Source organism: Cervus elaphus, chromosome 32, assembly GCF_910594005.1.
Source record: "Cervus elaphus chromosome 32, mCerEla1.1, whole genome shotgun sequence".
NCBI lineage: Eukaryota > Metazoa > Chordata > Mammalia > Artiodactyla > Cervidae > Cervus > Cervus elaphus.
The window spans coordinates 39,742,678-39,746,875 of NC_057846.1; the positions used below are offsets into that span (position 1 = coordinate 39,742,678).

Sequence of the window (4,198 nt, forward strand, 5' to 3'; positions counted from 1 at the left end):
AGAAAGTGCATACCAGATGGCGCTAGTGGTAAAGAACCTGCCTGTCAATGCAGGAAACATAAGAGATGCGGGTTCGATCCCTGGGTCGGGAAGATCCTCTGGAGGAGGGCATGGCAACCCACTCCAGTATTCTTGCCTGGAGAATCCCCATGGACAGAGGAGCCTGGTGGGCTACAGTCCATGGGGTCGCAGAGTTAGACACGACTGAAGCGAAGCAGAGTCATTCATTAAGTGCTAAGGAGAAAATAACAATGACTTAGCTTTCACTGGGTCACTCAGGATGTCCATCCCCCTGTAATTAACCCAGTGTTTCTAGAATCCTTTGGAGGTGGCTCATTAATGCCCAAGACACACACGGTCAGTTTGCTTGTCACCCGCCATGTGGTTCCCCTTGGCCTGCTCCAAATCCTCTGTCAGGACACTGCAGTCCCTGCCGCCAGAGAGGTGCTGCAGGCTCCCAAGCCAACGGACCACAGGGTTGCACCACGTGGTGGAGGAGAGGGGCACTCTCCCCATCGTGGGACTGACTCTGAAGACCCAGTCCCAAAGCTGGTTCCCTAGTGACCCCCACGTATTAGTTTATAGCATTTATTTACAGCATTTCCATGTTTCTATGCTCTCTATTGCTCACTGAAAGAAGTTCAGTGGGGCTGGGTAGTGCCCAAAACCGGTTACGAACCGTACTCCACGCCATGTTCAGAATCACTCCCACCCCACTGCAATCTAAGCTTGATTATCAGGCCGCTGTTTATGCCTGGTTCCTTCTTCCTCCAAGACAAGCTCCTTCCCCGGAGACTCCGCAGTCCCTCCTGCATTGAACAGGTCCACCCCGAGGTTCACCAGGCCTGCTCAGACACGCCTGACCAGCCTGGGTTCCCACCATGACTCCCTCCAGGCTCCCCGAGGGCCAGCCTGCTGGTGGGAGAGGCACTGCGCTGATACCTTCCAGGATCAAGACCAGTGAGAGAAGCCCAAGGAGACAGAATTGTTTTCTGTTTTTGTTAAGCCCCAAATCTAATGGATCTGCCTGTAGGTGGAATGAAATGTATCAGGTGACCATGAGTGTCCTGCATCATGAACTGTTTAAGTCAGATGGTGCTCTATCAGGGATGTCATTAAAAGATTCCTAGAGTATCAGACATCACCCTAGAAATCTGTGCATCTATCATCTTTCATGGGGCAAGTCTCGCTGGGAAAGCACATCTTGAAGGCCCAAGAGAATAGGTCTCAGGCTTAGCAACCGGTTTCATTGCCCTGGGAGAATAACCACTCCTCATTCCTCTTCAGAATCTAGTTTGGATGATTCAGACCCTCCTGTTTGCACATGGAAGAGTGTTGTACAGTAGCCAGGACCTCCTGCAACTTCTACAGTAGCCAAGGGTACTGCCATGTGATTGGGACCAAGAAAGACCCTCTGGGTATCATCACACTTTGGGGAATCAAGTTTTCCCAGGAGAAGAGATCATCTGAGGAGGAGGGCATGAAGCAGAGGCACATCCATATTTTCAGCTTACAGTAGTAAAAATAAACACTGGGTTTAAGTCAAAAGACTGGAGATGGAGCTGCATTGCTATCGAATATGCAGACTGGGACTCCAGGCAAGTCATGGAAATTCAGAGCCTCCATTTGCTCTACTATAAAATAGGCCTAATAACAGGGCTAATGACATCATAAGCCCAATGCAAGAGAGGCAGAAGACACGGGTTTGAACGCTGGGTTGAGAAGATTCCCTGGGGGAGGAAATGGCAACCCACTCCAGTAGTCTTGCTGGGAAAATCCCATGGATAGAGGAGCCTGGTGGGCTATAGTCCATAGGGTCGTAAACACTCAGACATGACTGAGCAACTGGGCATGCATACATGCATAAGGCTAGTCTGAGGAATTAAGATAACCATGTAGAATATGTTCTGAGCTACAGTTGGCTTTCCCAAAGCTGAGTTCTCCTTTGTGTCTTATTCAGCCCTCTATGTAATAGGGACAAACAAATCTGACTCCATATTGGATCTGTTTCTTTTACTTTTACCTTTGCATTCTATTCTACAATAATGTTACATATAGCCTGAAATACATAGGGTAGCCATTCTCAAGGCTCTGACTTTTAAAGGTATAACACTTTCCCATTCATATAGAGGTAAAATGCTGCAGAGAAGGCGATGGCAGCCCACTCCAGTACTCTTGCCTGGAAAATCCCAGGAACGGGGGAGCCTGGTGGGTTGCAGTCCATGGGGTCGCTGAGAGTCGGAAACAACTGAGCGACTTCACTTTCCCTTTCTTGCATTGGAGAAGGAAATGGCAACCCACTCCAGTACTCTTGCCTGGAGAATCTCAGGGATGGGGGAGCCTGTTGGGCTGCCTTCTATTGGGTCACACAGAGTCGGACACGACTGAAGTGACTTAGCAGCGGCGGCAGCTGCAGAACAGAGAACAATATGCGTCTTGTTGGAAATTTACTGGAGCATCAGGACCCGACCAATGTAGACAGCTGAGAGAACAAAGGATTCTGATGCCAAGAAGTTTGCAACAACCAAACACATACCCTTCCCTCTTAGTAAAAGAAGCCTGAATTCTAACTCAGGTAAGGTGGTTCTTTGGGACACTAGTCCATCATCTTCTCGATCTGCTGGACTTTCAAGTAAATGCAAGACCTCACCTTTCCTCACCCCAACAACTCATCTGTTGATTTATTTGCCTGTCATTCAGCAAGGAGTATGAGCTTGGGCTTGGTAACACTCGCCCCTGTTGTCTGCATCCACACCTGATATGCCACACCAGAGTTCAACAAATGTCCGTTGAATGAACTTAATGTTTCTCCAGAGAAGAACCATCTCTAGAAGGGTACCAACAGTTACAGGTTCTAGGGAAGCTATATCTTCCTTTAACTTAGGCAAGGGTCATGGTGCAGCCGGAGCACGCCACCAGGGTGATTCAGAGGCTGGGAGCCCTACTGTGTGGCCCCGCCCAATCCTAGGAGCCTGGCAGCTGGCAGAGTGAACTCTCTAGAATTCATGCTCTAGAATGAAGTTTGCCCACAGGATGCTCACAGTAGAAAGTGGCAGAGCCCCATCAAGGAACAGATGAACACCCGCCTTGCTCTGAACACCTGTCTTGCTCAGCGGCCTTACCCACAGCATCTCAGCGGGCAGGCTTCAAGCTCAGCACCGCGGTCACCAAGCACCATGTGTGTGCAGCTCTGCGGAGCTCACACGTGATAGCACACTTACCCAGGGGTTTGTGCAAAACCACGTCCTCTCGCTAGACCTCCCAACCCACTCTGCCACTGCATGGAGACCCTTCACTCCTAGGCACCAGAGAAGCACCCCCCTACTCCTTCATCCAACAAGCACTGAAGGAGGCCCTAATCCGTGACCGGCAGTCACAGGGTGGGAGGTGGGGTGGTGGCTGAGGCGGGAACGACAGCGAGACCAGGACTCGGCAGCCTCGGAAAAAAATGCCCTGCCTCAGGGAGCATTCCTGTCTCTTCAGGCGGCAGACATTATGTAATAACCAAACGAACAAATACTTAAGTGCATACTGTGACCCTTGCTCTGAAGAAAAGCTGCAGGGGATGCTGGGGACCTCCAGGAGGTCACTGCTGGAACAGGCTTCCCTGAGGAAGCAACATGGAACTCAGCCTTCAGGTTGAAGAGGAGAGTCAAGCTCTTGAACAGCAGGAGCGGCATTTGCAAAAGGGGAACGTACCTGAGACAGTCCAAGAGCTGCCAAAAAGGGCGTGTGGCTGAGAATAGTCTTCCAGTGGTCCAGAGGTCCATGTCACAGGTTTTATCCACCTTATCCTAAATGCAGGGGATAACCAGTAAAGGATCTTCTGTGAAGACTAGTGAGAAGAGATTTGGGGCTTTAAAAAGATCATCCCTGGGACTTCCCTGATGGTCCAGTGGCTAAGACTCCAGGCTCCCAATGCAGGGGGCCCAGGTTCAATCCCTGGTCAGGGAAGTAGACCCTACTTGCCACAGCTAAGACCCAGCACAGCCAAATAAATAAATATTAAAGTGCTGATCTGCACAAAAGTAGGGAGGCAGTGTAGAGGGACTAGCCAGTGTTGATTCTGTTCAAGGTGGCTCGTCTAGGAAAAGGTGAAAGAACAAGGGGAAAACAACCCTGTGTTCTCAGGGAAAATTATAAGAATACATTTAAAGCAATCCTAAAGTCTTAGAGTCTGAAGACATATAATTAGAGT

The 4,198-nt window shown here is 49.8% G+C and overlaps 1 non-coding gene across 1 annotated transcript; it reads left to right on the forward strand.

Moving 5' to 3' along the window:
- Positions 1–3,881: 3,881 nt before the first annotated feature.
- TRNAW-CCA lies at positions 3,882–3,954 on the forward strand. The gene has a single exon. It is a non-coding gene; the product is annotated as a tRNA-Trp (tRNA).
- The last annotated feature ends 244 nt before the right edge of the window (positions 3,955–4,198 follow it).